This window comes from Mus pahari, unplaced genomic scaffold, assembly GCF_900095145.1.
Source record: "Mus pahari unplaced genomic scaffold, PAHARI_EIJ_v1.1 scaffold_7947_1, whole genome shotgun sequence".
In the NCBI taxonomy this organism is placed as follows: domain Eukaryota; kingdom Metazoa; phylum Chordata; class Mammalia; order Rodentia; family Muridae; genus Mus; species Mus pahari.
The window spans coordinates 5,512-15,524 of NW_018393704.1; the positions used below are offsets into that span (position 1 = coordinate 5,512).

A 10,013-nucleotide genomic window follows, 5' to 3' on the forward strand; every position below is an offset into this window, starting at 1 on the left:
AGTGCAGAGTTCTACCAGACGTTCTTAGAAGACACATTTCCAACTCTCCTCAAACTATTCCACAAAATAGAAACAGAAGTTATGCTACCCAATTCATTCTATGAAGTCACAATTACTCTGATACCTAAATCAGCCAAAAATCCAAAAAAGAAAGAGAACTTCAGACCAATTTCCCTTATGAATATCAATGCAAATAAACTCAATAAAACCCTCGCAAACAGAATCCAAGAACACATCAAAATGATCATCCATCATGACCAAGTAGGCTTCATCCCAGGGATGCAGGAATGGTTTAATATACAGAAATCCATCAATGTAATCCACTATCTAAACAAACTCAATGACAAAATTCACATGGTAATCTCATTAGATGCTGAGAAAGCATTTGACAAATTCCACACACCTTCATGTTAAAAGTCTTGGAAAGATAAAGAATTCAAGGTTCATATCTAAACATAATAAAAGCAATCTACAGCAAACCAGTAGACAACATCAAACTAAATTGAGAGAAACTCGAAGCAATCCCACTAAAATCAGGGACTAGACAAGGCTGCCCACTTTCTCTTTACCTNTTCAATATGGTACTTGAAGTCCTAGCTAGAGCAATTCGACAACAAAAGGAGATCAAGAGGCTACAAAAGTCAAAATATCACTATTTGCAGATGATATCATAGTGACCCTAAAAATTTCACCAGAGAACTCCTACACCTGATAAACAGCTTCATTGCTGTACCTGGACATAAAATTAACTCAAACAAATCAATGGCCCTTCTCTACATAAAGGATATACAGGATGAGAAAGAAATTAGGGAAACAACATCCTTCACAATAGTCACAAAAAATATAAAATACCTCCATGTGACTCTAACTAAGGAAGTGAAAGATCTGTATGACAAGAACTCCAACTCTCTGAAGAAAGAAATTGAAGATCTCAGAAAATGGAAAGATCTCCCATGCTCATGGATTGGCAGAATTAATAAAGTAAAATGGCTATCTTGCTGAAAGCAATATACAGATTCAATGCAATCCCCATCAAAATTCCAACTCAATCCTTCACTGCGTTAGAAAGGCTAATTTGCAAACTCATCTGGAATAACAAAAAACCTAGGATAGCAAAAACTATTCTCAACAATAAAAGAACTTCTGGTAGAATCACGATTTCTGATCTCAAGCTGTACTCCAGAGCAATTGTGATAAAAACTGCATGGTACTGCTACAGTGACAGACAGGTAGATCAATGGAATAGAATTGAATACTCATAAATGAAACCACACACCTATGGTTACTTGATCTTTGACAAGGGAGCTAAAGTCATCCAGTGGAAAAAAGACAGCATTTTCAACAAATGATGCTGGCACAGCTGGCAGTTTTCATGTAGAAGAATGAGANTTGATCCATTCTTATCTTCTTGTACAAAGCTCAAGTCTAAGTGGATCAAAGAACTCCACATAAAACCAGAGACACTGAAATTTATAGAGGAGAAAGTGAGGAAAAGCCTAGAAGATATGGGCACAGTGGAAAAATTCCTAAATAGAATAGCAATGGCCTGTGCTGTAAGATCAAGAATCTACAAATGGAACCTCATAAAATTGCAAAGCTTCTGTAGGGCAAAAGATACTGTCATTAAGACAAAAAGGCCACCAACAGACTGGGAAAGGATTTTTACCAATCCTAAATTTGATAGGCGACTAATATCTAATATATACAAAGAGCTCAAGAAGCTCATCTCCAGAAAGTCAAATAATCTCACTAAAAAATGGGGTACAGGGCTGACGTGGTGGCAGTGGCAAGAGAGAAGGGGACGGGGAGAGGTAGTGAGAGGTTGCCGAGAGTGGTGGAGAGACCTGATGGGGAGCAGGGCCCGAGGCCGCTGCCGCCACTGCCACCATGCAGGAAATCATCGCCAGTGTGGATCACATCAAGTTCAACTTGGAGATCGCCTTGGAGCAGCAGCTGGGGCGCAGCCGCTGCCTTTTCCTGGCATGGATAAGTCGGGGGCTGCTGTCTGTGAGTTCTTTTTGAAAGCTGCCTGTGGCAAAGGGGGCATGTGCCCATTCTGCCACATCAGTGGTGAGAAGACAGTTGTGTCAAAACACTGGCTGAGGGGACTGTGCAAGAAAGGGGACCAGTGTGAGTTCTTGCATGAATATGACATGACCAAGATGCCTGAGTGCTCCTTTTACTCCAAGTTCGGGGAATGCAGCAATAAGGAGTGCCCCTTCTTGCACATCGACCCTGAATCCAAGATCAAGGACTGCCCTTGGTATGACCACGGCTTCTGTAAGCATGGTCCCCTGTGTAGGCATCAGCACACCTGGAGAGTCATTTGTGTGAACTACCTTGTTGAATTCTGCCCTGAGGGACAATCATGTAAATTCATGCACCCTCGATTTGAACTGCCCATGGGAACCACTGAGCAACCCCCACTACTACAGCAGACACAGCCTCCAACAAAGAGAGCCCCACAGGTCATTGGGGTCATGCAGAGTCAATACAGCAGTGCAGGCAACCGGGGACCCAGGCTGCTCGAGCAAGTCACTTGCTACAAGTGTGGTGAGAAAGGACACTACACCAACAGATGCACCAAAGGGCATTTGGCCTTTCTCAGTGGACAGTGACAGCAGCAGCAGCAGCAGCAGCAGCAGCAGCTGGCATCACTGAGGGACTTGAGGATGGGAGCACGCACTTAGCTGCTGACTGTAGCACTGGCAAGGACTCCGGCTCGAGCTGCAGGCATACCTGTCGGGGTGGATCATGTGGGGTTGTGGCCTAGTCAGCCTGCTTTCTCCATGTCCTGCTGACTTCTGAAATGTGCCCATGAATGTGATTTGAAGACAGGAGCCCTTCCTGACAAACTTGGAGCACCCACTGCCTGGCCTGGCCCTAACTGTGGGAGGGGTGCCAGGCTCCCCAGGCAGAGCTGCTTGTCTGGACTTGCTTGCTTGTGGAGCACCCGTCAGACAGTGCTTCAAGTGCATCTTCAGCCAGTGCCGCACACTCTGAAATAGCCGACCCAGTTAGTCTGCATCTACCTCCTGACAAGCAAGCTCTGTACTGTCACTCAGACATCTGTGGCATGCAGAGGCCGCCCATCCTTGAGCCTAGAAAATGTGAATCCATCACCTACAACCTGCTGGGCGAGTGGGCCTATCCGAGTTCAGTTATAAGAATACTTTCTATGAGGTTATTTAAAAATTTGGTTTTTTTTTTGTTTTGTTTTGTTTTGTTTTTTTTTTTTTAAATGGGGTACAGAGCTAAACAAAGAATTATCAACTGAGGAATACCGAAGGGCTGAGAAGCACTTGAAAAAATGTTCAGCATTCATAGCCATCAGGGAAATGCAAATCAATTTTATCACCTTTTTGATTGTGTTTTCCTGTAATTCTTTAAGGGAATTTTGTGTTTCCTCTTTAAGGACTTCTACCTGTTTATCAGTGTTTTCCTGAAATTCTTTAAGGACTTCTACCTCTTTAGCAGTGTTCTCCTGTGTTTCCTTAAGTAAGTTATTAATGCCTTTCTTAAAATTACCACCATCATGAGATATGATTTTAAATCCACACCTTGCTTTTCAGGTGTGTTGGGGTATCCAGGGCTTGCTGTGGTGGGTGTACTGGGTTCTGATGCTGCCCAGTGTTCTTGGTTTCTTTTAGTAATATTCTTACATTTGCCTTTTGCCCTCTTGAAATCTCTGGTGTTAATGTTCAAGCTGTCTCTGGCTGGAACTTGATCCTCCTGTGATTCTGTTAGCCTCTGACAGTACTCCTGGGAGTCCAACTCTCACCTGAGTTCCAGTGGTCAGAGCATTCTCTGCAGGCAAGCTCTCCTCTTGCAGTGCAGGTGTCCAGCAGTCTGGAACTCTGATCTACCTCCTGAAACCTAGGGTAAAGATGGCGGGGCTGACTCTAACCTGAATGGATCCCAACCTCTGGTCAGGCAGGGATCCTCCATCTCTGTTCCTGCCAGCACAAGACCCTCCATGATTCTTTGAAGCTGATGTTGTGTTTCACTCACCGGTGTTACTGAGACGACCCTGAGGTAATCCTGAGGCTCTGTGGTATGGAGAGCACTCTGGAGCCCTTAGCGACCTTCGCTGTTCTCAGAAGGTAGATGGTGGGGTATCACCTTCTGGAATGGTCCCAGCCTCTGGCCGGGCAGGATTCCTTTGTCCTTGTTCATGCAGGCACAAGACCCTCTTCTATTCTTTGGAGCTGATGTTGTGTTCCACTCCCTAGTTGATTCCAAGGTCCTGCACCATTGAGATCACTCTGGAGCCCTTAGTGGCCTCCACTGTGCTCGATAGATGATTTTCAAAAGAACCTCAGAGATTCACATAATATGTCACTTAAGTATAATTTTATTAATTTATGATCTTTTTGTCATTGAGACACGTCAACTACTGGCAGCACCCCATTTAGCTTGGTAGAGGATGAAGAGGATCAGTAACTTTATTATGAAGCTGCTTCAATTGTAGTAAGCTAGCCACTGGGTAAAGAAAATGCCAGTGTCTCAACTACAGACAAGTCTCTCTAGAAGGAGCATATGGATGGAGGGAAGTCGATTGCTAAACTGTGCCAAGATTACGTAAACGAGTCCTTCATAATTCCTGGTTTACAAATGGTCTGTCAGATACTTTAGTACAGAGGGCTGAAAAAAGATAATCCAATAATATAGAGAATTTTGGGGACTTTCCAGGCAGTCAGTTATCTCTGTCATTTTTATAATTTTTGGAACCTGAATTTCTGTCCTTCTACATATTCAAGTTATATTTATACCTTCTCAGGGCTCTAATGGGGTTGAAGGCTAGCCACAATCTTACTATAAAATATACTTGTTTAGTATTTAAGAGGATGCTTTTAGGTTGATAATCAAAGACAATACATAATAGACATTTTTCCTTATTTGCCAAATACTGGACATTGGTAATGTATATCATACCTTATCATTTCATAATTATGTCATAATTATTATTATATAAAGCTTATATTTGAAAGAAATGAGCCATTTATTAATCTAAAATGGGGGATTATGGAGAAAATTTCTTATGTCTGTATGGATGTGGCACCTGTCAGTATTAACTATAATGGTCTATGGCTTAGGCAGAAAGTGGCAAGTGGGATATCTAGTAGGTAGAAAGAATTCTGCGATGAGTCCAAGTAAAGGAAGATTCACCCAGGCAAGATATGAGGAGATGGACATGTGGTATCAAAACACAGATAATTAGCCACCTAGCAGATTGTGGATTAAAATAAATGGGTTATCTCAAGTTATTAATCTACTTGGAGAAGAGCCTAGCTATATGGTCGTGGTATTTGTAATATATCTTGAGTCTTAATTTTGCAAGTACAGAGATAGGAAGAAGAACTAGACTTTATTTCTATGGAAGATGTTTCAATAATTATCACGATGTTAGCATTTGGACTGTATCTAGATCTCTAGTACAGAAATCATCACTTGAATATACAGTACAGTACACAAGACCAACCCCCAATAATATAGGGGCAGAGATAGAGATGAGACAAAGATAGAAACAGAGACAGAAATAGAGATGACAGTGATAGAGATGGAGGACTTAAATGTTGTGATCCAGCAAATCCAACAATGGCTGCCTATGATAGAAATGTACAAAGTCCCGTAGTAATTGTTAAGTCCATGTGACTGGGTGTCTCAGCTGGTCTTTAGTATATGTCAGAATCCCAGAGATGTAGACTCTAATTCTAGTGAAGTTATAGCGTTGCTAGCCTGAGTGACAACAAGCAGGAAAAAAAGAAAAAGTTTTCTTCTCCCATGTCCTTTATATAGGCTCCCAGCAAAATATGTTCCCTAGATTACAGGTGGCTCTTTCCTTTTCGAAAGATCTGGATTAAATGTGTTTTTTCTCACCACAACGTTTTGGGTTAGTGAGATTGTCCTACTTCAAATAAATTATGCAACTATCCTTCATGAGTGTTTACAGCCACTTTGGTGTATTGGTTAGTTTTAGATCTATTCAAGTTAACAACTAAGAATAGCCATCAGTGTTTAACTTGGAGAAAATATGGAGTAAATATGATCAAAATACATTGCATGAGATATACCTTTAAAACATAGTACTAAGAAACAAATAAAAAATTACCTAGATTATATTTTTCAGTTGAAGAGATAAACTGTAGAAATCAATGATTATGTACCCAAGTACAAAAAATGTCAAAGCAGAAATGTACTGCTTGAGTTTTTCTCTCTTTAAAAAAAATTACACATTTTTTAATTTATGAATTTTATGTTTATGAATAATGTGTCTTCATGCATGCCAGAAGAGGGAATTAAATCACATTACAAAGTGTTGGGAGTCATCATGTGAGTGTAGGGAATTAAATTCCAAACCTGTGGAAGAGCAGCCAATGTTCTTAACCACTGAGCCATGTCTCCAACCCTTTGAGTTTAAAATAATAATAATAATAATAATAATAATAATAATAATAATAATAAAAATGATTATATATTTGATTATATATTAAGTTATAAAGTATAAATTATAGATAAAATGAGAGTATGTATTTGGTTATATATTAAAATATATTATATATAAAATATTGTGTAATATATAAATATATAATCAAACATATATTATAAAATAATATATCTTAATACATAATCAAATATATACATAACATTCATATCAAGCACATATATATGATTAATAATGAGAATGATGCATACATCATTCTTACTCCAGATGCTAAATTATTTTATTGTCATTGCTGCCTCTCATCTTTCAATTTGTCATGAATGGAAGGAAAAGAGCTATGGTTAAGGCAGTCCAAACAGTGATGTTGCTATATATAAGATATATTTAGAGGCCAAAAGAATTGATTGCATGTTACAAGTAACCTCAGGAATACCTATAATTTGCTATAGGAAAAACCGATGTTTCCAGAAAATTAGTGCTTAGTTAGTTTCTCCACAAAATTCTACATAAAATTTGTAATGTATTTTGTAAAATGCATTCACCTATTGAATGTGAAATTTGGGTTATCAGGCTTCTTCAACATGTGGGTGGTTTGATAGTCACAATGACTATCCTCATGGTGGAGTTCAATCCCTTAAGGAAATGAAACTCTAAAAAGTACTTATGTACACAGAAAATCCTAGCACTGTGAAGTTGTGGAAATACCTAAATTATTTCACATAGATCTGCTTTCAACATCAGGAGTTTGTACTCTCAGGTTCACTAAATAGATGCTCAAAAACCTCCTCAAAGACCACATTGTGATTTATTCTTAGTGCTCCTTCCCATAGAAGCTGGTTGCAGAATGTGCTCCTTGAGCAAATATGCTACACTGGAAGGTTAACCATGAGCCAGACAGTTATGAAATATGCTTCATTAGAAATGCTTTTGAAATGGAGAAAATGTGTAATATTCTATACTCTGGAGAAAAGAATGAGGCATAGATATCTTGCCCAATATCAACTTTAATGAAATGTTTAAGTAACAGATTCCATAGAAAAATCTTCTGAAGTAATTTACTATGTTGGATCTTAAAATCAACAGTGATTTTATATCTTCTTAAGTTAAACATACAGATCCAACTTGAATATTTCAGATTTCATATTTAAAGAAATTTAACACATAAACCTGTAACTGATAGTAGTACTATGTTTATTGAAAAAAATTCAGGAAGTAACCATTATTGCTAATAAAGAAGAAACTGAAGACAAATATTTACTTTTACATATGCAGCACTTAGTTAACAAAAGTAGCAATCTTTTTGAACACATATGGTCATTATTGCTCAAAGGCTATAATTTTTTAAAAAGCATTTCATGTGGTACAATTCTTAGCACCTGAACCAGATATTCTACTACCTCCTCATGGATATGATACAGGTAGTAGTGAGAATAAGCTTCTGACAGGGTTCAACTAAAGAAATTTTATTGAAATAAATCCTGTGACAAGTGACAGCCCCACCAGGAAGTACATACTGTTTCTTCACATCAAGTGTCATAAGGGGTTTGGGTACCAAAACCTTTAATTATTGTGGAGAAACAAAATGGAATACATTTACCAATAGTATTTGAAATTACAAAATTGCTAGTAACCTTTTATTTCTAAAACCCTGTGGTGAGCTCATTTCCTCAAGTTTGACAGTCTTTTATAGCTGGAAGATAGCCAAGGAGTTTAGTTTCACCATTCTTTCAAAGGATAAAATGTTCTGTAGTAGTGGATATATTCTACAACAGAACAAAGAAAGAACCCAGGACTTTGTGAAGGTAAATGGAGACCTAACCATTTTTCTCAAGGAGATGGTGCTTGTGGCAGGGAAGGAGGATGTTTACATAAGCTTTTAGTCTCCAGTTGTATGGTTGGGTTATAGACAGTAGTACATCTCAGAAGGGTGAATTCAGCATGAGATTTTTGAAAACTCTTATGTAAATTATAACAGTGGGGCTTGTAGCAGTGTGACTTAAGTAAATAAACCTTTTCTTTTTTTCTTTTTCTAAAAGCAATGTTATTACCAGAGGTTTGAGAAACAACATAGAGATGTAGGTATGGACATGTTGGTTTGTGTCCAATGAATTCTGAACACTGGGTATTGTGCCCATGAGACATGGTATCTTTTAGTTCTCTGAGTGAATCTTCATTGAGCAGAATTACAGGTTTACCATCTCACTGGCCTCAAAACAACATGAAAAAGATCTGCTTCTTGATGTATTTAAAATATACATAGATAAACATTGTTTCTATACTTTCTATTATATATAAGTAATAGAGGTTTTAATAAAGAATTGCATGTTTTATAGCATGACCAGCAAAGTTAAAAACCATTTTCAGTTTACAGACACTATCACAGGCTGTACATTGTACTTCTGGAGTTAGCACATTGTAAAACAAACGAATATTCAATTACTTCAAGGAACCATGTCAGTATTAGCTGGTTTAGAGAGCTACAGAACAAACATTCTCCCAGGAGGCCCAGTGTGGATGGCAAAACCATTAGTCAATTGAACTTTTAGCATTAGCTCTGTAGAAGAATTTCTTGGAACTTATTATGGTACAAATACGTGTTGGAATATGATCCAAGAAATGATGTATGGTGAACAACACCTTAAGGAACTGTGACAGAGGCTCCAGAAAAAAAGGCAGAGGGCCTTTTACCTCAAGTATATTCTGTTCTCTGGATTTTTCTTGGATAGGATTGCATGCCTCTGTTGTTAAACATTTACTTTCAATTTATAAGACATGTTTATTTTTGTTGTATGTCAAACATAGCTATAAAACTCAATCTGATCACTGTATTCTGAATCTAGATATCACCTTCTGCCTTGATTTTATTCTTTCCTAAATATATTCTAGAGCACAAACCAGGCAGTTGTGTTTAAATTGGTTTGTACTAAGAAAGTACTGGGTAAGAACTGCTCGGTAAATAAATGATTATTGGCATTTCTTTACATGTTTTTCTGATCAAATTTTTCTGACCATGGTTTTCTGAATTCAATCTTCCTTTAGTCATTGCTTTCTTTGTTATAGCCATGTGTAAAAGTACACCTAAACTAAAATAAGGTTGTCTACAACACTTGACTGTAGTCTGCCCCATTCTTACTAACTTTACTAGGACTAATATGCTATAATAACAAAAATCCAGAAGAATACCAAAATGTTGGGAACAAAATAAAATAAATAGGGAGCCCAAGGGGGCCCAAGGGAAGTGGGGGAATAGGAAAAAGATGCCCATGCCCCACCAGAGTTTCTCTATTCTCTGGTCAGTCAGGCATGGGGAGACTGCCAAAAGCTTTTCACTAGGCCCCAGGTGGGCATTGCCTCAGACCCACAGGACAGGGTGTGGAGAAGGGAAGCCCCTACGGGGAACCCCCCCCAGCTACTTTGCTAAAGCCACTAGGGTTGTGGGAAGAGGGAATAGGGAAGAAGTTCCCAATAATGAGCAGAGTGTGCAGCAGGTCTTGATGGAGCAGGGCAGAGACTCTATGGTTTAACAGGTTTATTATAGAAATGCAGGGAAAAAGAGAGGAGAGAGAGA

At 38.6% G+C, this 10,013-nt stretch overlaps 1 pseudogene; it reads left to right on the forward strand.

Annotated features, from left to right (window-relative positions):
• The first annotated feature begins 1,887 nt into the window (after positions 1–1,887).
• Positions 1,888–2,634, forward strand: LOC110315684 (annotated as a pseudogene).
• The last annotated feature ends 7,379 nt before the right edge of the window (positions 2,635–10,013 follow it).